At 45.1% G+C, this 16,901-nt stretch overlaps 2 non-coding genes across 2 annotated transcripts; both read left to right on the plus strand.

The window, feature by feature from the left end:
* The first annotated feature begins 798 nt into the window (after window positions 1-798).
* TRNAY-AUA (transfer RNA tyrosine (anticodon AUA)) lies at window positions 799-880 on the plus strand. Its single transcript has one exon. It is a non-coding gene; the product is annotated as a tRNA-Tyr (tRNA).
* A 12,332-nt stretch (window positions 881-13,212) lies between these two features.
* On the plus strand, window positions 13,213-13,294 carry TRNAF-AAA (transfer RNA phenylalanine (anticodon AAA)). The gene has a single exon. It is a non-coding gene; the product is annotated as a tRNA-Phe (tRNA).
* Window positions 13,295-16,901: the final 3,607 nt, after the last annotated feature.

The following is a 16,901-nucleotide window of genomic DNA, read 5'->3' on the forward strand; positions in this document are numbered from 1 at the left end:
TTTAAGGCTTGGCAAGTAGTTTTAAATGCCAAGTCGAAGTGGCAGTACACTGCAGCACTGGAACTGCAGTAGCAGGCTTGAGACAGGTTTGAAATGCTATTTCTTTGGGCGGCACAATCAGTCCCTGGGTATATGGTATACCACTTTACAAGGGGCTTTCAAGTAAATTAAATCTGTCAGTCAGGTATACTCCAATTATACACATGATTAGGGAAGAAGCACGTGCACTTCAGCACTGATTAGTAGCGATAAAGTGATCAGAGTCCTAAGGCCAACAAAAAGATACAGCAAAATGCGGAGGTGAAAAGCAATAAGGTGGGGTTGGGACCACCTTAAGAATGCAAGGTCTAACAAAAACGAACTAAGGATAACATGAGTAAAACATCAGGTTTCTCTACAGCATTTGGTGAGACAAGTGGGCCTTCTTTTATCTTCCATAAATGCAATCCTTCCCGGACCCCTTTATTATATAGCTCTTCAAGGAAAAAATATAAGCACTTACAAAGGAGCCTCAAATACTCAAAGATGGTAGACTTCTGTAATATGGGACATATACTAAAAGCAGCACGAAAACAGAGTGCAATAGGGTCCAAAAAACTTGAGTGACCCATGAGAGTATGCATGCAAGCCTATGGTATTCCAAACTAGAGATATACGCATGCAATTTTTGTTTTTAGGAGAGAATGTGCCTGCTGAAAAAAACCTTATTTTTAAAAAGTGCATTGCAGAATATCAGGAATTTGCTGTGGGACACCTTGAAAACTTGCATACAGATTATGTGCACACACCTTACAGTCAGTTGTTGTGGCCGAGTGGTTAAGGCGATGGACTATAAATCCATTGGGGTCTCCCCGCGCAGGTTCGAATCCTGCCGACAACGAGAATCTTTTTAACATCGGCTACAATTTCAGAAGTTAACCTTTAGTATTTCTTCCATGTCAGTTTTATAAATAGGTGGCTTATTTTGGTGTCACTATTGCCATATCACATATTTATTATCGCTCCCCCTTTCATATCTTTGCTATAACTCTCGTCCTTCATTAGCGCTGGTGCAAACGCTTCAAATTATTATACCCTGGCTCTCTCGGTCATACCTGTGCATGCACTTGAAACTTACTTTACCAATAAAAGAAGCAAATAGAGAAATAAAATAAAAGTGCTAGCTGGATTAGGCAAACACACTTCATAAAACTGCATTTTCTTTTCTATTCTCCCCCGTGTTACAAGCTTAACTGCTCCCTGTGTAATTTCTCTTAACCTGCTGTTCCTGGAAGAGAATTTCATCTACAAGCTCTTTCTGTGTTTTTTCCTAGTCTTTTCTTAGATTTGTAACTGTTCCTTTACGTGCTCTATTTAGGCGCCATTAATCTCATTTGAGCTCCTTGTACCTGCTGCTGTTTTCTCCACACCTCATACTGTCTTTTCCCTCTTTCTCTCTTTCTCTGCGGTTGGTGGCTACTTTCCAAAGCGTCTGATGCCCCAATGTTCCTTCGTCTTGTTGTCAGACGTGAATTTGAAAAGCAACAAAATTAACACGCCTTTACCACTCACACATGGCAGAAGTTTATACTTTAATTCAATGAGCTAAGAAAAGTGTGTTGTGGGGCCCCTACGAGCCATGGTGCTTGCTTCATCATAATTAGGCATGCAGTCATTAGCCACAGCTCTGATTATGGGTCACTGAGGTCAGTTTCAATAATTCCTCAAAAACCTAACCATGCAGTCCCCCCTAACTGTGTAGTTATCTTGCTTTACTGCTGTTTGTGTGATTAGCTGGGAGGAGCTCAAGGCAGCATCCTCCCAATAAAAGTGTAGATGGACCGTTCCTTAACTCTTTCTTGCTTCACATACAGATGGCTTGAGGAGGTACAGGGGAGATACAGGTCTAATAAACAGAATAGAATATCTGCGCCAGGTGTGTTTCTCTGCATTGGTGTCCCATTACAGGCCCACCAGTGTATGTGTGATCTTTGACTCCTGCCAGTTCACAAGCAGGCGGCCAGGAAACGGTTTCAGCCTATCAACCACTGAGGAGATAAAGCCTGTGTATAAGGAATGAGGAAGCAATGAACACATTCAGCCTATCACAGGAGTAGCCCTGAGTGTTCCGAATTATAATTTCTTCATGTCACTGTACGTTATTGAGCCCAAGTAGCTCGCCGTGATCGTATAGTGGTTAGTACTCTGCGTTGTGGCCGCAGCAACCTCTGTTCGAATCCGAGTCACGGCATTGTGGTTGGCAATGTCACGGCAGTTGGGTTTTTCCTTTACAGAATTCCCAAATGTACCAGTTGTTTTTGTAAAATGTCTATTAAAAACAGATCCTTTTCAATATTTAAACGATCTAACGACAAATTATTTAAACACACATGATTATAAGATGTAGGTAGACATAAATTATCGTTCTTGAACATATTTGCGGTAAGGGGAGCGGAGCACTCCCCAGGCCAATCAGAATGCAGATGAATGCAGTTGCAGTTGAGTGACCTGTGTTGTGGCTGTCTACAGGGAATGCACATATGTAGCTGTCTCTCAGCCCAATCCAGACGTCAATTGAAGACAGGTTTTCATGCAAATAGAGCAGTAAGTGCAGAGAAATGCTCACTCTCTAAAAATGGCATTTATACAATAGTAAGATTAAATCCAACCTCACCAGTAGATAGGATTTATCAATAAATAAATAAAGCTTCTCCTCTCTGATATGGAATTACCCCCCAAAAAGTATAAGGGAATACCCAATGCTAACCTATGAGAGGGATTCAGAAAGGGGGTGGTGATGAACAGAGTGTCTGAATTAAGCAGACCACTCTTACCCAGTCCAAAGATCAGGGCTTGATCCATCACCGTTATTTATCTCACTGCACCATCCCAGCTCAGAACCTGGCTATATGCAAATCAGTCTGTCCCTGGCCCAGTGCATCATGGGAACAGGGCAGACTAAACTACCAAGCCAATTCTTCACCAGAAAGGAGACAAGCTACCGGGGACCGGTTTCTGGCATTTCAGCCGTCTTCGGCCTGGCTTGCTTGAATCCTGATGGTGCAGTGAGAAAGGGACTCATGTCTGAGTATACCCCGCCACACCTATAGTGGCCAAAAACGATTCAGAAAGGGGGTGGTGATGAACAGAGTGTCTGAATTAAGCAGACCACTCTTACCCAGTCCAAAGATCAGGGCTTGATCCATCACCGTTATTTATCTCACTGCACCATCCCAGCTCAGAACCTGGCTATATGCAAATCAGTCTGTCCCTGGCCCAGTGCATCATGGGAACAGGGCAGACTAAACTACCAAGCCAATTCTTCACCAGAAAGGAGACAAGCTACCGGGGACCGGTTTCTGGCATTTCAGCCGTCTTCGGCCCGGCTTGCTTGAATCCTGATGGTGCAGTGAGAAAGGGACTCATGTCTGAGTATACCCCGCCACACCTATAGTGGCCAAAAACGATTCAGAAAGGGGGTAGTGATGAACAGAGTGTCTGAATTAAGCAGACCACTCTTACCCAGTCCAAAGATCAGGGCTTGATCCATCACCGTTATTTATCTCACTGCACCATCCCAGCTCAGAACCTGGCTATATGCAAATCAGTCTGCCCCTGGCCCAGTGCATCATGGGAACAGGGCAGACTAAACTACCAAGCCAATTCTTCACCAGAAAGGAGACAAGCTACCGGGGACCGGTTTCTGGCATTTCAGCCGTCTTCGGCCCGGCTTGCTTGAATCCTGATGGTGCAGTGAGAAAGGGACTCATGTCTGAGTATACCCCGCCACACCTATAGTGGCCAAAAACGATTCAGAAAGGGGGTGGTGATGAACAGAGTGTCTGAATTAAGCAGACCACTCTTACCCAGTCCAAAGATCAGGGCTTGATCCATCACCGTTATTTATCTCACTGCACCATCCCAGCTCAGAACCTGGCTATATGCAAATCAGTCTGTCCCTGGCCCAGTGCATCATGGGAACAGGGCAGACTAAACTACCAAGCCAATTCTTCACCAGAAAGGAGACAAGCTACCGGGGACCGGTTTCTGGCATTTCAGCCGTCTTCGGCCCGGCTTGCTTGAATCCTGATGGTGCAGTGAGAAAGGGACTCATGTCTGAGTATACCCCGCCACACCTATAGTGGCCAAAAACGATTCAGAAAGGGGGTGGTGATGAACAGAGTGTCTGAATTAAGCAGACCACTCTTACCCAGTCCAAAGATCAGGGCTTGATCCATCACCGTTATTTATCTCACTGCACCATCCCAGCTCAGAACCTGGCTGGAAAGGAGACAAGCTACCGGGGACCAGTTTCTGGCATTGCGTGGAAGGGTATACTCAGATGTGAGTCCCTTGCTCATTGCACCATCAGGATTCAAGCAAGCCGGGCCGAAGACGGCTGTAATGCCAGAAACCGGTCCCCGGAAGCTGGTTTCCTTCCCAGTGAAAGAATTGGCTTTGTAGTTTAGTTTGCCCTGTTCCCATCATGCACTGGGACAGGAACAAACTAATTTGCATACAGCCAGGTTCCAAGCTGGGATGGTGCAGTGAGCTAAAAAACGGTGTTGGATCTAGCCCTGATCTCTTGACTGGGTGAGAGTATTCTGCTTAATTCAGAAATTCTGTCCATCACCACCCCTTGTTGTTTAATTATTTTGTCCACCATAAGCGTGGAAGGGTATACTCAGATGTGAGTCCCTTGCTCATTGCACCATCAGGATTCAAGCAAGCCGGGCCGAAGACGGCTGTAATGCCAGAAACCGGCCCCCGGAAGCTTGTTTCCTTCCCAGTGAAAGAATTGGCTTTGTAGTTTAGTTTGCCCTGTTCCCATCATGCACTGGGACAGGAACAGACTAATTTGCATACAGCCAGGTTCTAAGCTGGGATGGTGCAGTGAGCTAAAAAACGGTGTTGGATCTAGCCCTGATCTCTTGACTGGGTGAGAGTATTCTGCTTAATTCAGAAACTCTGTCCATCACCACCCCTTGTTGTTTAATTATTTTGTCCACCATAAGCGTGGAAGGGTATACTCAGATATGAGTCCCTTGCTCATTGCACCATCAGGATTCAAGCAAGCCGGGCCGAAGACGGCTGTAATGCCAGAAACCAGTCCCCGGAAGCTTGTTTCCTTCCCAGTGAAAGAATTGGCTTTGTAGTTTAGTTTGCCCTGTTCCCATCATGCACTGGGACAGGAACAGACTAATTTGCATACAGCCAGGTTCTAAGCTGGGATGGTGCAGTGAGCTAAAAAACGGTGTTGGATCTAGCCCTGATCTCTTGACTGGGTGAGAGTATTCTGCTTAATTCAGAAACTCTGTCCATCACCACCCCTTGTTGTTTAATTATTTTGTCCACCATAAGCGTGGAAGGGTATACTCAGATGTGAGTCCCTTGCTCATTGCACCATCAGGATTCAAGCAAGCCGGGCCGAAGACGGCTGTAATGCCAGAAACCGGCCCCCGGAAGCTTGTTTCCTTCCCAGTGAAAGAATTGGCTTTGTAGTTTAGTTTGCCCTGATCCCATCATGCACTGGGACAGGAACAGACTAATTTGCATACAGCCAGGTTCTAAGCTGGGATGGTGCAGTGAGCTAAAAAACGGTGTTGGATCTAGCCCTGATCTCTTGACTGGGTGAGAGTATTCTGCTTAATTCAGAAACTCTGTCCATCACCACCCCTTGTTGTTTAATTATTTTGTCCACCATAAGCGTGGAAGGGTATACTCAGATGTGAGTCCCTTGCTCATTGCACCATCAGGATTCAAGCAAGCCGGGCCGAAGACGGCTGTAATGCCTGAGACCGGTCCCCGGAAGCTTGTTTCCTTCCCAGTGAAAGAATTGGCTTTGTAGTTTAGTTTGCCCTGTTCCCATCATGCACTGGGACAGGAACAGACTAATTTGCATACAGCCAGGTTCTAAGCTGGGATGGTGCAGTGAGCTAAAAAACGGTGTTGGATCTAGCCCTGATCTCTTGACTGGGTGAGAGTATTCTGCTTAATTCAGAAACTCTGTCCATCACCACCCCTTGTTGTTCAATTATTTTGTCCACCATAAGCGTGGAAGGGTATACTCAGATGTGAGTCCCTTGCTCATTGCACCATCAGGATTCAAGCAAGCCGGGCCGAAGACGGCTGTAATGCCAGAAACCAGTCCCCGGAAGCTTGTTTCCTTCCCAGTGAAAGAATTGGCTTTGTAGTTTAGTTTGCCCTGTTCCCATCATGCACTGGGACAGGAACAGACTAATTTGCATACAGCCAGGTTCTAAGCTGGGATGGTGCAGTGAGCTAAAAAACGGTGTTGGATCTAGCCCTGATCTCTTGACTGGGTGAGAGTATTCTGCTTAATTCAGAAACTCTGTCCATCACCACCCCTTGTTGTTTAACCTATGAGAGGGTCAGACCTCACAGTAGTGAAAAATGTAATAGACTGTTTGATACTACTAGGACATACAAACTACCACAGTACATGTCTTACCTTTTACTTACATAGCATGATGCCCCTAGGACTACCTAGGGCCTACCTTAGGGGTTACTGATATGTAATAAAATTGGAGTTTAAGGCTTGGCAAGTAGTTTTAAATGCCAAGTCGAAGTGGCAGTACACTGCAGCACAGGCACTGCAGTAGCAGGCTTGAGACAGGTTTGAAATGCTATTTCTTTGGGCGGCACAATCAGTCCCTGGGTACATGGTATACCACTTTCCAAGGGGCTTTCAAGTAAATTAAATCTGTCAGTCAGGTATACTCCAATTATACACATGATTAGGGAAGAAGCACGTGCACTTCAGCACTGATTAGTAGCGATAAAGTGATCAGAGTCCTAAGGCCAACAAAAAGATACAGCAAAATGCGGAGGTGAAAAGCAATAAGGTGGGGTTGGGACCACCTTAAGAATGCAAGGTCTAACAAAAACGAACTAAGGATACCATGAGTAAAACATCAGGTTTCTCTACAGCATTTGGTGAGACAAGTGGGCCTACTTTAATCTTCCATAAATGCAATCTTTCCCGGACCCCTTTATTATATAGCTCTTCAAGGAAAAAATATAAAGCACTTACAAAGGAGCCTCAAATGCTCAAAGATGGTAGACTTCTGTAATATGGGTCATATACTAAAAGCAGCATGAAAACAGAGTGCAATAGGGTCCAAAAAACTTGAGTGACCCATGAGAGTATGCATGCAAGCCTATGGTATTCCAAACTAGAGATATACGCATGCAATTTTTGTTTTTAGTAGAGAATGTGCCTGCTGAAAAAAACATTATTTTTAAAAAGTGCATTGCAGAATATAAGGAATTTGCTGTGGGACACCTTGAAAACTTGCATACAGTTTATGTGCACACGCCTTGAAGTCAGTTGTTGTGGCCGAGTGGTAAGGCGATGGACTAGAAATCCATTAGGGTCTCCCCGCAGAGGTTCGAATCCTGCCGACAACGAGAATCTTTTTAACATCGGCTACAATTTCAGAAGTTAACCTTTAGTATTTCTTCCATGTCAGTTTTATAAATAGGTGGCTTATTTTGGTGTCACTATTACCATATCACATATTTATTATCGCTCCCCCTTTCATATCTTTGCTATAACTCTCGTCCTTCATTAGCGCTGGTGAAAACGCTTCAAATTATTATACCCTGGCTCTCTCGGTCATACCTGTGCATGCACTTGAAACTTACTTTACCAATAAAAGAAGCAAATAGAGAAATAAAATAAAAGTGCTAGCTGGATTAGACAAACACACTTCATAAAACTGCATTTTCTTTTCTATTCTCCCCAGTGTTACAAGCTTAACTGCTCCCTGTGTAATTTCTCTTAACCTGCTGTTCCTGGAAGAGAATTTCATCTACAAGCTCTTTCTGTGTTTTTTCCTAGTCTTTTCTTTCCCTTTTCTTAGATTTGTAACTGTTCCTTTACATGCTCTATTTAGGCGCCATTAATCTCATTTGAGCTCCTTGTACCTGCTGCTGTTTTCTCCACACCTCATACTGTCTTTTCCCTCTTTCTCTCTTTCTCTGCGGTTGGTGGCTACTTTCCAAAGCGTCTGATGCCCCAATGTTCCTTCGTCTTGTTGTCAGACATGAATTTGAAAAGCAACAAAATTAACAAGCCTTTACCACTCACACATGGCAGAAGTTTATACTTTAATTCAATGAGCTAAGAAAAGTGTGTTGTGGGGCCCCTACGAGCCATGGTGCTTGCTTCATCATAATTAGGCATGCAGTCATTAGCCACAGCTCTGATTATGGGTCACTGAGGTCAGTTTCAATAATTCCTCAAAAACCTAATCATGCAGTCCCCCCTAACTGTGTAGTTATCTTGCTTTACTGCTGTTTGTGTGATTAGCTGGGAGGAGCTCACGGCAGCATCCTCCCAATAAAAGTGTAGATGGACCGTTCCTTAACTCTTTCTTGCTTCACATACAGATGGCTTGAGGAGGTACAGGGGAGATGCAGGTCTAATAAACAGAATAGAATATCTGCGCCAGGTGTGTTTCTCTGCATTGGTGTCCCATCACAGGCCCACCAGTGTGTGTGTGATCTTTGACTCCTGTCAGTTCACAAGCAGGCGGCCAGGAAACGGTTTCAGCCTATCAACCACTGAGGAGATAAAGCCTTTGTATAAGGAATGAGGAAGCAATGAACACATTCAGCCTATCACAGGAGTAGCCCTGAGTGTTCCGAATTATAATTTCTTCATGTCACTGTACGTTATTGAGCCCAAGCAGCTCGCTGTGATCGTATAGTGGTTAGTACTCTGCGTTGTGGCCGCAGCAACCTCGGTTCGAATCCGAGTCACCGCATTGTGGTTGGCAATGTCACGGCAGTTGGGTTTTTCCTTTACAGAATTCCCAAATGTACCAGTTGTTTTTGTAAAATGTCTATTAAAAACAGATCCTTTTCAATATTTAAACAATCTAACGACAAATTATTCAACCACACATGATTATAAGATGTAGGTATACTGTACTTACTGACATAAATTATCGTTCTTGAACATATTTGCGTTAAGGGGAGCGGAGCTCTCCCCCATGCCAATCAGAATGCAGATGAATGCAGTTGCAGTTGAGTGACCTGTGTTATGGCTGTCTACAGGGAATGCACATATGTAACTGTCTCGCAGCCCAATCCAGACGTCAATTGAAAACAGGTTTCAATGCAAATAGAGCAGTAAGTGCAGAGAAATGCTCACTCTCTAAAATTGGCATTTATACGATAGTAAGATTAAATCCAACCTCACCAGTAGATAGGATTTATCAATAAATAAATAAAGCTTCTCCTCTCTGATATGGAATTACCCCCCAAAAAGTATAAGGGAATACCCAATGCTAACCTATGAGAGGGGCAGACCTCACAGTAGTGAAAAATGTAATAGACTGTTTGATACTACTAGGACATACAAACTACCACAGTACATGTCTTACCTTTTACTTACATAGCATGATGCCCCTAGGACTACCTAGGGCCTACCTTAGGGGTTACTGATATGTAATAAAATTGGAGTTTAAGGCTTGGCAAGTAGTTTTAAATGCCAAGTCGAAGTGGCAGTACACTGCAGCACAGGCACTGCAGTAGCAGTCTTGAGACAGGTTTGAAATGCTATTTCTTTGGGTGGCACAATCAGTCCCTGGGTATATGGTATACCACTTTACAAGGGGCTTTCAAGTAAATTAAATCTGTCAGTCAGGTATACTCCAATTATACACATGATTAGGGAAGAAGCACGTGCACTTCAGCACTGATTAGTAGCGATAAAGTGATCAGAGTCCTAAGGCCAACAAAAAGATACAGCAAAATGCGGATGTGAAAAGCAATAAGGTGGGGTTGGGACCACCTTAAGAATGCAAGGTCTAACAAAAACGAACTAAGGATAACATGAGTAAAACATCAGGTTTCTCTACAGCATTTGGTGAGACAAGTGGGCCTTCTTTTATCTTCCATAAATGCAATCTTTCCCGGACCCCTTTATTATATAGCTCTTCAAGGAAAAAATATAAAGCACTTACAAAGGAGCCTCAAATGCTCAAAGATGGTAGACTTCTGTAATATGGGCCATATACTAAAAGCAGCACGAAAACAGAGTGCAATAGGGTCCAAAAAACTTGAGTGACCCATGAGAGTATGCATGCAAGCCTATGGTATTCCAAACTAGAGATATACGCATGCAATTTTTGCTTTTAGGAGAGAATGTGCCTGCTGAAAAAAACATTATTTTTAAAAAGTGCATTGCAGAATATCAGGAATTTGCTGTGGGACACCTTCAAAACTTGCATACAGATTATGTGCACACACCTTACAGTCAGTTGTTGTTGCCGAGTGGTTAAGGCGATGGACTAGAAATCCATTGGGGTCTCCCTGCGCAGGTTCGAATCCTGCCGACAACGAGAATCTTTTTAACATCGGCTACAATTTCAGAAGTTAACCTTTAGTATTTCTTCCATGTCAGTTTTATAAATAGGTGGCTTATTTTGGTGTCACTATTGCCATATCACATATTTATTATCGCTTCCCCTTTCATATCTTTGCTATAACTCTCGTCCTTCATTAGCGCTGGTGCAAACGCTTCAAATTATTATACCCTGGCTCTCTCGGTCATACCTGTGCATGCACTTGAAACTTACTTTACCAATAAAAGAAGCAAATAGCAAAATAAAATAAAAGTGCTAGCTGGATTAGGCAAACACACTTCATAAAACTGCATTTTCTTTTCTATTCTCCCCCGTGTTACAAGCTTAACTGCTCCCTGTGTCATTTCTCTTAACCTGCTGTTCCTGGAAGAGAATTTCATCTACAAGCTCTTTCTGTGTTTTTCCTAGTCTTTTCTTTCCCTTTTCTTAGATTTGTAACTGTTCCTTTACGTGCTCTATTTAGGCGCCATTAATCTCATTTGAGCTCCTTGTACCTGCTGCTGTTTTCTCCACACCTCATACTGTCTTTTCCCTCTTTCTCTCTTTCTCTGCGGTTGGTGGCTACTTTCCAAAGCGTCTGATGCGCCAATGTTCCTTCGTCTTGTTGTCAGAAGTGAATTTGAAAAGCAACAAAATTAACAAGCCTTTACAACTCACACATGGCAGAAGTTTATACTTTAATTCAATGAGCTAAGAAAAGTGTGTTGTGGGGCCCCTACGAGCCATGGTGCTTGCTTCATCATAATTAGGCATGCAGTCATTAGCCACAGCTCTGATTATGGGTCACTGAGGTCAGTTTCAATAATTCCTCAAAAACCTAACCATGCAGTCCCCCCTAACTGTGTAGTTATCTTGCTTTACTGCTGTTTGTGTGATTAGCTGGGAGGAGCTCACGGCAGCATCCTCCCAATAAAGGTGTAGATGGACCGTTCCTTAACTCTTTCTTGCTTCACACACAGATGGCTTGAGGAGGTACAGGGGAGATGCAGGTCTAATAAACAGAATAGAATATCTGCGCCAGGTGTGTTTCTCTGCATTGGTGTCCCATCACAGGCCCACCAGTGTATGTGTGATCTTTGACTTCTGCCAGTTCACAAGCAGGCGGCCAGGAAACGGTTTCAGCCTATCAACCACTGAGGAGATAAAGCCTTTGTATAAGGAATGAGGAAGCAATGAACACATTCAGCCTATCACAGGAGTAGCCCTGAGTGTTCTGAATTATAATTTCTTCATGTCACTGTACGTTATTGAGACCAAGTAGCTCGCCGTGATCGTATAGTGGTTAGTACTCTGCGTTGTGGCTGCAGCAACCTCGGTTCAAATCCGAGTCACGGCATTGTGGTTGGCAATGTCACAGCAGTTGGGTTTTTCCTTTACAGAATTCCCAAATGTACCAGTTGTTTTTGTAAAATGTCTATTAAAAACAGATCCTTTTCAATATTTAAACGATCTAACGACAAATTATTTAAACACACATGATTATAAGATGTAGGTATACTGTACATACTGACATAAATTATCGTTCTTGAACATATTTGCGGTAAGGGGAGCGGAGCTCTCCCCCAGGCCAATCAGAATGCAGATGAATGCAGTTGCAGTTGAGTGACCTGTGTTGTGGCTGTCTACAGGGAATGCACATATGTAGCTGTCTCGAAGCCCAATCCAGACGTCAATTGAAGACAGGTTTTGATGCAAATAGAGCAGTAAGTGCAGAGAGATGCTCACTCTCTAAAAATGGCATTTATACAATAGTAAGATTAAATCCAACCTCACCAGTAGATAGGATTTATCAATAAATAAATAAAGCTTCTCCTCTCTGATATGGAATTACCCCCCAAAAAGTATAAGGGAATACCCAATGCTAACCTATGAGAGGGGCAGACCTCACAGTAGTGAAAAATGTAATAGACTGTTTGATACTACTAGGACATACAAACTACCACAGTACATGTCTTACCTTTTACTTACATAGCATGATGCCCCTAGGATTACCTAGGGCCTACCTTAGGGGTTACTGATATGTAATAAAATTGGAGTTTAAGGCTTGGCAAGTAGTTTTAAATGCCAAGTCGAAGTGGCAGTACACTGCAGCACAGGCACTGCAGTAGCAGCCTTGAGACAGGTTTGAAATGCTTATTTCTTTGGGCGGCACAATCAGTCCCTGGGTATATGGTATACCACTTTACAAGGGGCTTTCAAGTAAATTAAATCTGTCAGTCAGGTATACTCCAATTACACACATGATTAGGGAAGAAGCACGTGCACTTCAGCACTGATTAGTAGCGATAAAGTGATCAGAGTCCTAAGGCCAACAAAAAGATACAGCAAAATGCGGAGGTGAAAAGCAATAAGGTGGGGTTGGGACCACCTTAAGAATGCAAGGTCTAACAAAAACGAACTAAGGATAACAGGAGTAAAACATCAGGTTTCTCTACAGCATTTGGTGAGACAAGTGGGCCTTCTTTTATCTTCCATAAATGCAATCTTTCCCGGACCCCTTTATTGTATAGCTCTTCAAGGAAAAAATATAAAGCACTTACAAAGGAGCCTCAAATACTCAAAGATGGTAGACTTCTGTAATATGGGCCATATACTAAAAGCAGCACGAAAACAGAGTGCAATAGGGTCCAATAAACTTGAGTGACCCATGAGAGTATGCATGCAAGCCTATGGTATTCCAAACTAGAGATATACGCATGCAATTTTTGTTTTGAGGAGAGAATGTGCCTGCTGAAAAAAACATTATTTTTAAAAAGTGCATTGCAGAATATCAGGAATTTGCTGTGGGACACCTTGAAAACTTGCATACAGATTATGTGCACACACCTCACAGTCTGTTGTTGTGGCGGAGTGGTTAAGGTGATGGACTAAAAATCCATTGGGGTCTCCCCGCGCAGGTTCGAGACCTGCCGACAACAAGAATCTTTTTAACATCGGCTAAAATTTCAGAAGTTAACCTTTAGTATTTCTTCCATGTCAGTTTTATAAATAGGAGGCTTATTTTGGTGTCACTATTGCCATATCACATATTTATTATCGCTCCCCCTTTCATATCTTTGCTATAACTCTCGTCCTTCATATGGCTGAGATACCCGCCACCCCCTCTCAACACAATCCCCAAGGATGGGAAACCGGAAACAGTTCTGAACTTTTGGAAGGTGGGAAGGGAGTTACCCTTCCCGGCCGTATTTATTAAAATATGAAACAAAATCAAAATATTAAAATATCAGTTTCATATCATGTACAATTTCGTTTCCACATTACGATGTTTTGGCTAACCTTAACATATTTCTAATACAAAGGTTCTCCTAGCCGAAACTAACATCCTACCAATACATTAATGACTTGAAATTGTACATCCTAACGTTAAGGGCCAACGGCAAGGTCGTAACCGGTGTCAGATCCCTAAACCAGAAATACCCCCTCACTTGCGAGGGGCGACCGCACAGAGGGCTGTACCTCATGTGCACATACCAATTTCCCTTGTCTTGACGGGGGCCCCAATTAACTCGACGCCATTTTAAGGTCGTCCGAGGACTCGTGTGAGGTGTCTAGGAGGTAGCGTAGACCCCCTCCCCACCCCACACAACTTACCACATCTGCCGTCGCAGATGTCCTGGCCCCGGGAAATTCCCAGGAGGGGCCCGTAGCCCCTCCTATCCAGGGAGGGGCCTTGACCGCCTTCCCTTTCCTTTCGGCGTCCCATCCTTAGAAGGGACCGCCTACCCGTTGAGGGGCCAATGGCCACCTCCCCCCGGGCGCTCCCATCCGTAATGGGTGACGCCCCCCCATAGGGATCTTCCAATTACTGCTCACCGATCATGACCTTACCGCCACAGGCCGGATAGTTGACCGGCTATCCGGACCCCCCACAAAACTCCTACCTAAAGGTCATGCTGTAAACCCTTTAGCCAGGCTACGAGGTCTCCTATGAGTAACACATTCCCCACCCGGGACAAATGGACCCCATCCTCCAGGTACATACCGTCCCCCTTGATACAACCATGAGGAATGGAATGCAATGCACTTGAACGGAACAGTCTACCCAATTTGTTGTTCACTTTCTTCACCGAATGATTTATAGCACACACCGAATTCGCCCCCCGCCACACCTTACCTGGAATCATATGGGACCATGCAATTGTGCACCCTGGAAACCTTCTCGCCAACCAGCTTACTGTGGATAGGATCGCCTCGAGAAGAAGTCGTCTACCAGTGGTCACCAAATCATTGCCCCCAAGATGCACTATGATTATAGATGGCGGTGACCTTGTCCGCCCTAACAAACCCTTGAAAAAGGATTGAAACTGGTCAATACAGAGCCCTCCCCTTCCGTAGAAGGTCACCCTGTACCCGTATTCCCCAGCTACGTGAAACATGTCACCTGCTTTGAATACGTCCGCGGCACGCCTCACGTATGAGTGGCCCACGACCCACACCACTATCTCCGCAGCTGGTGATCTTTGACCGCTGGTTCCCAGGTGTCGGGTCGACTGCACAGTCCGCCCCGCCTCGTAAGCTTGCGAAACTGTAAACCAAACAAAAACAAGAAGCGTGAGTACAAGATATCAGCTTCACAACATGTGCAACCGCACATACCTTTTGTAACAATTCGAGGACCAACGCCCCAATTGTTTCACTTTTTCCACACTCAGACCCCCGGCAGTAGCCTCTGTAGCAGCCCCTATCCGAAAGGAATGGGTCCCAAACTCGCCGGGGTTCAAGCCCGCGGCCGAAATTGCCATTGCAAGCACCCGCTGGAACTGAAACCTCGTCAGTGGGGTGGCATCAGCGTGTCTCAACAAGGTCCCCCCCCATGATGCCGCCCTCTGCGCTAAATATTCCTCTACGCAAACAACAGGGCACATTGGAGATCCGGGATTCCGATGTATGACTACGCAGTCCCCGCTCGCACCCTGATCGGTCTTAGACCTGACAAACGAGACAATCATAGTCTCCCCCTTAACCTGAATGTGCTCTCGGCACAATCCTCCCACCGTATCCTGCTTGTTCTTCGCCACCAGTTCGCTTACCCGCATTGCCCCATGGAATGCTAACACAAAAGCGGCCCGGAATAACACTGCCTCATACTGGGATGAACATGTCGCAGGGAGTACGGATAACAACAGGGCCAACCTATCCAGACCTATCGGGTGCCTCTCATCTACTCTGCGACCCTCAAGGCGTTGCCACCCACGTAGCGCTTTCTGCACCACAAAAGACGCTGTCGGGTCCTGGATCCCATGCGCCCTCGCCATAAAGGAAATGGCGGCCCGGTGCCTTTGGGCCGTAGCTACTGACTTGCCTGCCTGATGTAAAGACAGCAAAAATTTTACGACAAGCTCTTCCTGGCCCCAAAGCTCCCCCCTAGCAGACCCCAAAAAGGACCAATAGGAACGGAACGCCCCTTCGTATGCCTTCCTTGTCCTGGGTGCTAAACTCTCTCCCACGAGGTTTTGTAGTTCGGGGCACCGAGAGACCAGAGAGCTTCGGGAAAGGGTGCCGCCACCGGGTCCGCTGTGGGCAGAAAACCCCAGAAGGCCTGCATACGGAAACGAGAAAGCGCATCGGCCGCTTGGTTCAGTACCCCCGGGACATGTTTTGCCCTAAAGAGCACATTCAACTGCATACACAATAACACAATTTCTTTGAGCAGTCTCAGAATCCATTTGCAACGTGCTGCCTGACTATTGATACACTCAACCACGGTCATGTTATCAGACCAGAACACCACAGAGTGATCCCGGAACCCCTCAGGCCATGTTTTCAGGGCCACCAAAATAGGGAAGAGTTCGAAAAAAGCAATGTTATTCGTCAGCCCGCACTCGTGCCACCATGACGGCCATTTTTGAGCCGACCAATGTGTGCCGAATATGGCACCAAAACCTATACTCCCCGCCGAATCTGTCCACAGCCCCAGCTCCTCGGAGGAAACCGCCGGTTTATTCCAGACAATTCGACCATTGAAATCCGCCAGGAATGCCAACCAAATGCGCATGTCCTGGCGAATCTCTGCCGAGAGCCTCGTGCGGTGGTGTCCCTCCTTCAGGCTGACCATGGCTTGTGCAATCGAGCGGGAAAAGGGGCGGGCCATTGGCATTACTCTGAGGGCGAAATTCAACTGGCCCACCATTTGTTGCAATTGATGCAGGTTTACCTTAGTCTCATGAATACATGTTTCAAGGGATGCCCTGAATTTTACCACTTTTTCTCTTGGTAATCGAAAACAACCTTCTTCCGAGTCGAGCTCGATCCCCAGAAACTCGAGTGAAGTCGAGGGACCCACAGTCTTACCTGGTGCCAATGGCACACCAAAATGGTTCATTAAGACACAAAATTCATTTAAAGCCTGTCCACATTCTGGATCCCCGGCTGCCCCCAGGAACAGAAAGTCATCGAGATAATGCATAACGTGCTGAAAACCCGTCTTCTTTGTGAAGACCCATTGCAGAAAACAACTGAACTTTTCAAAATAAGCACAAGATATAGAGCATCCCATTGGCATACATCTATCCATGTAATAGC

Source organism: Lissotriton vulgaris, unplaced genomic scaffold, assembly GCF_964263255.1.
Source record: "Lissotriton vulgaris unplaced genomic scaffold, aLisVul1.2 SCAFFOLD_301, whole genome shotgun sequence".
NCBI lineage: Eukaryota > Metazoa > Chordata > Amphibia > Caudata > Salamandridae > Lissotriton > Lissotriton vulgaris.